Genomic DNA, 9,269 nt, shown 5'->3' with positions numbered 1-9,269 from the left:
TCAAAGTCCTAGAAATTTGCTATTGGTCACGATGCTTATGTGCTCTTCCCCAGGAGATTAAAGAAATTATTTTTAATAGGTCAGAAGTTTTACTTGCAACAAAATTATAGATTCCAAATAGAACACTGCAGTGTTAAATATGTGAAAAAAATCAATGTTTGGGATGTTAATTATTTGTAGTTTTAATTATCACTCAATTATCTTTTTTGGATTTATTGCTGTGTAAGTCCTCAGTTTGTGTGCATGGCAAATCATTCGTAATATATTCTACACTGTATGCACAAGGAAGGCCCTAACAGCTGTGACCATTTCTCCAGAGATGCGTATGATCTGTAACATGTTCAGATTGCAAGAGAAGAGCAAAAGTGGCTCTACTGCCTCTGGCCATCCTCCTCCTGCTGAGGCTGCCAGTCATTAATCCAGGACCTCCAACGGCCACTGCTGACAGCCAGGGAATTTGGTAGGTTCAGCAGCGCCCTTTCATCACCTTACAATGTGGTTCTGTAGGGAAACTGATGCAAGCCAGTACCTAGAACTTTTTCATTTCACTTCAAACAAACAAAACCCTGCTCTAGATGCAAAGTAGATTTTTAGGTTTAGGATTAAAACTATCCCTCTGCAGTATAGTTTGCTCTCACATGTCCTCTGTCATCTGCCTGCAGCAAATGAATTTTGTTGGTTTCTTAAGTGATGAACAAGATTCTTAAGTCACTAAGTCAGAGAAACATGTTGTTGTTACTGGAGTGCTATGGGGTGCTTTAGGTGGAATGCTTCTGCATGACCATAACCTTTCTGAAGGTTTGGGAAGGAGCCTTTGTGCAGCCAAGGCCCAATATCCCATTGCCAATATGGTAAAATTGCTTAATGAACAAAGAAAAAATCAGCTATGTTGTAATGATACTCCTGATCTTCAGCTAGCAGGACCTGCCATATGTGTTTTCATCAATATATGACTGAATCTAATCTCAACAGAGGGAASCCAAATTACCTCAGCTAAGGAGCTGATGTTATCTTATTTAAATAAGCTAGTCACAGAAAATGTAGTAGTTTCATTAACACATTGTTTACTTTTTTTTTAATAATTTCGGCAAGGAACTTCTGAGGTAATTTTTGAAGGACAGAGGGCAATGTGCAGAAGTTCTTTACTTCAGTCCTCTCCTCCTGCTCTCTCATTATAAAAATGCTAGATGCTGTTCCTCAGGATGTACTTTTAGGAGTATTTGGTTCTCTTTCTGCATCTGGTACACAAATATCGCTTTGGAATCAAACTGCTTTTACATATTTTTTTTTTTTTTTCAGTTCACAGCTGAACATCTCCACCTCCACCTTTTTTTCCCTCTTTTTCTGTGTTTGGTGTTCACCTGTAGCAGGCCACATGCCAAGGCAACTAAATGTGTTGCTGGTTAAAGCCAGTATACTTTGTGGTGTTGTATTACAAAAACTGGACAACATAAATGAAGATTTTCCAGGTAAGGCCTAAAATTTTAACTGCTTGTCTTGTAGTCAAGTCACACCAAATAGTTACATTTATGTCTTACGGTGAATGATTAGAATTTTTTTTTCTAACTGGCATTCTGGTACTTTACATTTTGGCTAGTGGTTGAATTAACATTAAGTAATATTTACTTAATAACTAATTAATTTAAATTATTAAAGAACTGAAAAAAAAACCCTAAGAATCAAACAGTTGGTTTACATAGATAATAATGGTAATATCTACTGAGTTTTGCTTGGTATGTGTAAAATAGACCTTTTTCATCAAATACACACCTGTGTGTTATCAATACAGCTAATATGGTCTGGATTCATATAATATTCTGAAATATCAGACAAAGGCATGTTCACTCTTTGTTTCACAGCAGTTATTGGGAATTATGCTACTGATTCTAATGAAAACACAGAGTTTGTTTTTTTTTTTTTTTTTTTTTTTTTAATGAGCTGAGAGCATCATTCCAGTAACTTCCAAAAGCCATCTATTTTTTTTTTATCCTTGTTGATGGGTATCAACAGTCAATTTTTCTTTCCCCAACCATCCTAAGGTAATTCCTTATGGCTGTTCCTTGGAACCTTTCCTTATATGGGTATAGTTGAAGAATGGTCTTGAACTGTTATGCCAGAATGTATAAGTTGTAGAGCAAATCCATTAAATGAATAAGCCACCAAGTATTAGGACCAGATGGTATTCACCCAGAAATTCTGAGGGAATTCAAATATGAAACTGCTGAAATGTTATTAGGGGCTTGTTGCACCAACCATTCATGAGTACTGTGGTAGCCAGAGCTTTTAGGAATTACTTGGAAATTCTAGAACTGTGTTCTACCATCTTAACCCAAGATGTGGAATCTCTGGACCTACGATGGCCTCTGTGCAAGTGGATTGCTTCTCACATGCACAGCCATGGAAATGAGGCACTGAACAGAATTGTAGAATTAGACTGTAAGTGAATGGTGTTGAAATAAACTACATGTTATAATATTATGGAAGTCGTACTCAGATTCCACATTATGTGCTCTATTTAGCAACCTCACAAGGGCCTTGCGTAAGAGCTCRTTAAATCTTAGGAGTATTTATCTTCATGGAATCTTAAACGGAGAATGCACAAAAATATTATAATAGCTTTCATTAGCACATGTAACTGCCAAGATTTGATTCTAGATTTGAACACCAACAGATGGACCTAATTTTTTCATTTAAACAACAAACTGTTATCGTTTATTGTACGCTTGATTAATGTGCTTTGGTGTCGCCTTGATAAAAGAAAAGCCACTGCTTCAGGTTATAAATAATACATTTTGCAATATATTTCCTTTCTGTTTCAGATATGGACTTGGCTCTGGTCATTGGTGTAAATGACATGGTGAACTCAGCAGCACAGGAAGATTTCAGTTCTGTTGTCGGTGGCATGTGAGTGCTGGTACTCTGCGAAGCAGAACAGGTACTTAAAAAAACCAGCCACAGAATTCAGTACAGTATTAATTATGGATTGTACTTGTCTCACAAGGAAAGCACCATCATGTTAGGGAAAAAAAAAGATGAATAAGTGTCTTTTCTAAACTGACAACTCATATGCAGGATGAATATATGTTTGCACATATATGCACATGTTTGGGCACTGCCTACACAGAGGGGCAGAACTTTGCAGTCCTGGGGAAAGAAATCCTGGCCATTTCCATAGGACCTTCCATAGGAACAGCTGCAGCGTTGCACATTGTCCTGTTGGCTTGAATCTGCTGCATTAGCTTTCATGGACTTCAAAAGATTCAAGACTGGATTGTATCTTAATTGATTTTAATTTTTCAATGGATTTTCCTTCTAAAATTTAAAATAAGCAAAAACAGGCTAAGCTTACATTAGAGATTTTCCTGCATTTAGGAGTTTGGCAGTATAGTTTTGTTGGCAAATCTAGCAGCCAATCCAGGCACGGGGTTTAAACCAGATTAAGAATACAATATTCAGAAAAAAGGAAGCTTTGGACAATGCAATCATTTCTACATTATGGTTTTTGCCAATATCGTTGTGACAAACAAAAAGGCGACTGTTTTTCTACTCTTAACTGACATGGGTATGCGTATTGAAGATGGTACTCTGGGGCGTGCTTAGACCTGTGTGGAGCTGAGAAAGTGATGCAATCCAATTGCTGGAAGGAGTAGACTCTGTTTTCATGAGGTTTCTGCAAATTGAAGTGTATCAGTTTGCTTCCTTATCTTCTGTAAATAGAAAAAATTGACATCACAGCACTGATTTTGCTCAAGGAAGTGTGTGAGCAGAGCTAGATAAAATGTTTCAGTTGAATAGAGGAATTACTGGAAAATGCAGGTTCAGGTCAACTGCAATTTATGCTGAACTTAGCAACTATTTAGTCATGAAATGGAAGCCCCCAAGATAATTTTTGAAAGAAATAAAACATTTTTGATGTTTTTGAAATGCAGCATTTTTATTTACCATTAACAACATCTGAAATTAATTCTGTAGTTTCAGCTTGAGCAAACTGTTTTGCTGCACCTAAAAATATTGTTCTGTTGTGGGAAAGTCTGAGAATACTTTTGTTATTATTTCACTTTTTTTTAAGTGAAAAGGAGCCCAATTCTGCTCAGTTCATTATCATCTGTCTCCAAAGCAAATGATACAGATCCAGAAATTTTTGCACTAAAGCACATCTTTAGGCTGTGAAGGTAGGGTTCAAGAAATGTAGTAGGACTCGGTGATTATGAGAGATTCACTTCAAAATGTCGTGAATCCTATGAATCTTTTTTACATTATTTTTTATGAATTGAGTAAAAGTAAGGTTTTTTCCATATGGAAATCAACTTTTTAAACTCATGATGATGAAAGCCTCAAGAGTGCTAAAGTACGTTACTACATGACTTGTAGACATTAGCAGATACAGACGTGAAACACGACTAGACAGTACATACAATCAGTGTGGTAGTATGCGCGTTGGAGATGGCACTGAGACATACATAAAAATTAGGAAGAAAAAATCTTAAAACATAGTGGAAAAAATGAAAGAAGTATAGGAATTCCATGTTATTTACCTCACAGATGACTTGTTTTGCTAGATTAAGTTATATAATATTCCAGATCGCAAGCACAAAAACTTACAGTGAAGGCCAGGCCTTATCTCAGATTGGTAGGATAGTAGGTGTATTATAAAGTTTGGTTACATTGATAGCTTTACATGCTATTATTTGTAATATAATGATACTAAAATGTAGTAAATGTTAGCATGAAATCAGGAATTTGAAACTATTAAAATATTATTAATCAAAAAAGCAAAACATCAGAGAAACAGTATAAAACTAATCTATTTTATAAAATCAGTAATCAAAAGAGCAAAGCAAGCATCACTTTGCATCATATACAGCATGAAATTTCCATCAACGGTGCTGGAGTCTTGCATCATCTGAAATGTGTGCCAGATGTTTTGTCTACCTCCTCATGGCCTGTCACATCCATGAGCTGTACAGCTAGGCCCCTCTCACATAGGCAAGATTCTGCCCTGAGTTCCGGATCTGAATTCAGCTGAGTTAGAAATGAAGTAAAATCCGTGTCATTCTGTCAGCATTGCTTAGAGTCATACCTAGTGAGCACGAACATATTGAAGAATCACTTGAAGAAGAAAGGAAGATTACCTAGCTGAAACTGGAGGCTCTTTGAGATGCCTATGCACTTTCACACACTGTTCATACTTCTCTGTACTTTAGATTCATGCTAGGAAACTGTTCATATTTCTCTGTACTTTCAGATTCATGTTAGGAAAGTTTGAGAATCTAGAAATAAGAACAACTGTATTGGTGCACTAAGCTTTTTTAAAAGACCACGTATTCTACACACAGATGAATATGTTTTCTTATAGTGGTAAGGCCAAAAAAGCTGACTTAAGCCAGCCTGTGAGTGCACTTGAGGGCAACGCATCTCAAGGACCTGTCAGGTAGTTGAAATTTCCTTTAGAATTTATGATATTGCAAGCTATAGTAACTGTGCTGATTGGTACAGACTTCACAAACTAAGTCTGCTCACCATATCTGTATAGGGAATAAAAGATTAGAGTTCTTGTTGTGTCCTTCAGAATTGCCTGGTCTTTACCAGGGAATGCGCCAATCAAAGGCATGAGTTAACTGAATTTGGGCATACATATGTTCAAGGTATAGAGAGGAGATGAACAGAAGACACTTTGAGAGAAAAACTGCGCAAGACAAAGGTGCTGTCATTCGTTTAGTCTGTTTGATGTCTGGGGAACTGTAATGTTGGTAGTGCTGCTTCAAAATTTCATGATTAATAAGATCAGTAGCTTTCATTCAGGTTAGCCTGTGATGTTAATAAAACCTACAGTCTAGCATGAGAAGTTTCTGCTGTCTTTCCTCAGTGATTTGGAGCTCAAGTTCTTTAGTTCATTATAAGATCCAGTGGCAGTCTTAGTCAGGAGTCAAGTGAAATATGCATTGATATATAGATCTGTGTAGCTATATATTTATCTATTTAATTTTCTATTGTACTTTAAGTAGTATTAACTTGCTCTAAAGTTTTTTTGTAATTTATATAGTTACAACTTTTTATTGCGACATGGTTGAAAAGTTGCAGGAGAAGATACTTTTTCAGTTTATACATCTCCCCACCCTCACTGCAATCTTTCAGGACAGAAAGCTCCATAGCTTGTTCTATGGAAAAAAATATATATATATAAAATGTGTGCTACTACCACTGCTAAATGATTTTATTGTACACAAGCATTCATTACTGAGTGCAGATTTTATAGGATATGATACATTAAAAAATTGAAAAGTATCCAAATATAATTTCTAGTCAAATAACTCATCTGTGTGCCTTAATAGACTCCACTGCATGACTGTATTTAATTAAAACATATATTTGTTCTATCCCTATAGCAGATTGTTTCTTTAATCTTACAAGCTGTGATACTTCACAGCTTTGTAAAACTTTGTTCCCTATGACAGAATTACCAAAAGAGAAAATCTTTGGTTTGTCCCATCTAATGCGTTGATTACTGGGAAGGATGTGCATAATTTAATCATATTTATACGTACACATATACTTCTGTATAGCTGATCTATCCCTGAACCTTTCAAATAGTAATACTTAGCCCTCAGATTTCATGCTAGGTTCTATTGATTTACGGGCACAGCTTTATATACACATATAGACATGTCACTCAGAGGCAGAAATTAATTTTACAGGTGAGAAAACTGAAGCCCATATATTCATGGGTAGAGCAGGACTCAAACTCAGATACAATGGTATGGAGCGTTCTCTTCTGTTCAGTCTTCTGTGGTGTATTTCTAAACATCCTATTGCAACACGAGTGGCCTGAAAAGTGAGCAGTAAAATCATGGCTAGAGCACGTTGATTTGAATGTGATGTTAGCACCACTATTTCTAATTAGGCAAAGATATCATTTTTCAGTAATGTAAAAATATTTTGTCCCTTTTGCATTACAGAAATGGTTCCCAGGTCTTGCTGTGGGGCTCTAGAACTATCTGAATTCGCTTTGATGGGTATTGGTAAAGAAACTATGCTCTTAGCTGTAAGTGTTTTTAAAGTTTCATGTGGAACATTACTTAGTCTTATAGCATCTGATTTCTCTTCAGAACCCATTTTAAAATGGCAGTAATGTGTTATGACTCAGAAGTGAGCAGGAAGAATGTTGTAAAATTTTTCATATAAACACTTATCTTGAATGTTGGCATTAGCAAATGTCACCAAAATCAGCACTGTTATTAATTACAAAGTTTGACAGTATTGGAATTGTACTGAAATAATGTCTCTCAAGACAAAGGATAACCGTTCAGGGATTACATTGATACACTGATTTAGCCTCTGTAATTCAGTGCCTTAATGGTAACCTCCTGTTCTAGTATCAGCAGATCCAACTGTTTTACTGCCACATAATCTCATCTTAGTGATGAAAGTTTTCCTGTTTTAACATTGCTGTGGTCACTATTAAAGTTTTGTTTGTCAAAACTAGGTGGAAGAATTCAGCTGATGCACTGCTTTTTGGAATTCGCTGAGACACAGAAGTTAATGAAGTTTGAGGGTGTAACTATGTTATGGTAGGTGATGGGAAACTCATAGGAAGCCTTTTTCCCCTTAACTTGTTTTGGTACTTTCAAAGATTGGGACAGATGGAGTAGATTTTCACATAATGTTATGTTTTATATAAGTATTTTAAAACCTTCATCTAATAAGATAGACAAATGCTTTTTAAAGCATTCAAACAAAAACTTGAACATAAATACTGAAATGCAGCGTCAGAGAAAAGCATGAATGTATTAGTATATTACTCTGCAGTTGGGGCTGAAGAAGTCTATGTGAAACCTGAAAACCAAGATGGACTCAAACTGAAAAAAAGCTGCAAGAAGCAGTGGCAACAGATTTAAATCAGGTGAGATTACAAGTGCTTTGGAAGACTTCCGCTGTAGATTCCAAGTTGTCGTCTTATTTCAAGCCTTATGTATCTTTACCTCATACACTAACGTGACCTTTTATTCAACCTAGGCTTGGATGACTTTTGWGCTACCTTCCAGGAAAGGAATTATTTTTTTGCAGCTCCTTTTCGTATTCATTCTCAGAAGGGGATTAAATCCTCCCTCTGACCAAGCACACAGGCATGCTAAAGGGAAGCCACTTTACACTCCTGGCCAAACAAAGAACAAAAATACCCACAATAAGCAAAAGCAGATGGCTTCAGTGGCAGGAAATGAATGAGCCAGACTGCAGGTAAAATGGCTCTCTGAACACATCTCAGAGGTTTGTCATGACAGGTTCTTTGTTATCTGGGGCCTCCCCACAGGAGGCCAGATGTCTTCTGTTGTGAAAAGAGATAGATAGAGATGCTCTTCCTTTTCCTCCCCCTTTAACTTATGGCTGTTTAAGTTACTGCTAATGGAAGTGGAAGCCTGTTTTTCCCCCTTGCTCTCTGATGTTTTTGGAAACAGAAGAGATAGTTAGTGAAGGGGTATTATGATATGAAAGAAAAGGCCCAGAACTGGCCTTTACCTCCCCATGACCCTCGTTTTAAAGAACAGGGAGGTCAGTGCTGCTAATTGCACTTGAAAGGATTAACCACTTGATTGCTTTCATTTGGCAGTACAACACTATTCTTTGGTCTAAAAGCTGGAAAATGTATCAGAGGTACTAAGACATTTTTAGTGTGAGGTGGATAACTTGGTTGGATAACTTCAGTTTATACCAGTATTTAAATTAAATGGTGGATTTAAATCTTTTAACTGGGGAAAGAATGGAAGATGGGAGAGAAGGGGGAATTGCATCTGCTGCTCAGGCAGAACAGACTTACAGCTTAAGTGACAATAGCCCCCTTCCTGCCCTCCTGAAAGGTTATCACAGGAGTATCAACAGTCCATAATTAATTACGGACATTAGATATGCCTGTATCATTTAGTTTAAGAATTACTCTTGCCTTACATCAAAGTTACACTGGAAGAAAAAATGTCTGAACCCAATTTCTGGATGCTTTTTGGTACATTGATTTTCCTGTACACTGATTTTTCTGCTTTAAATGCTTTTCTGTACATTGATTTCATCTAAGAATTAAAATTAATTTACTTTCAGAATAAATTTTTAATTCCCATTGTTCAAATAAAGCAAGGTACACAAAACCTGAATTTGGAAAACACTTTTAACCTTAAGAAACTATTTTTCAGAAGTAACAAAGACCAGCTTATATAAGCTTTTATCTGACCTCTACTTCTTAAATAAAAAAACATGTTTTCAGGGAAGTGTGTCTTGGAAGT

General features: G+C 36.3%; 1 protein-coding gene across 3 annotated transcripts in view; it reads right to left on the bottom strand.

Moving 5' to 3' along the window:
• Positions 1–4,787: 4,787 nt before the first annotated feature.
• DTWD1 (DTW motif tRNA-uridine aminocarboxypropyltransferase 1) overlaps positions 4,788–9,269 on the bottom strand; it is a 14,637-nt gene continuing 10,155 nt past the window's right edge. Inside the window, exon 5 of one of the 3 annotated variants that reach the window (XM_085303433.1) lies at positions 4,788–6,825. The gene's annotated coding sequence lies outside the window, so the exon portion shown is untranslated. The remainder of the gene's footprint in view (positions 6,826–9,269) is intronic. The other 2 variants (XM_085303434.1, XM_085303435.1) reach the window with 2 other exon arrangements.

This window comes from Rhea americana, unplaced genomic scaffold, assembly GCF_003343005.1.
Source record: "Rhea americana isolate MKP2758 unplaced genomic scaffold, rheAme1 scaffold_2, whole genome shotgun sequence".
In the NCBI taxonomy this organism is placed as follows: domain Eukaryota; kingdom Metazoa; phylum Chordata; class Aves; order Rheiformes; family Rheidae; genus Rhea; species Rhea americana.
This window is presented reverse-complemented; position numbering and strand designations above follow the sequence as displayed.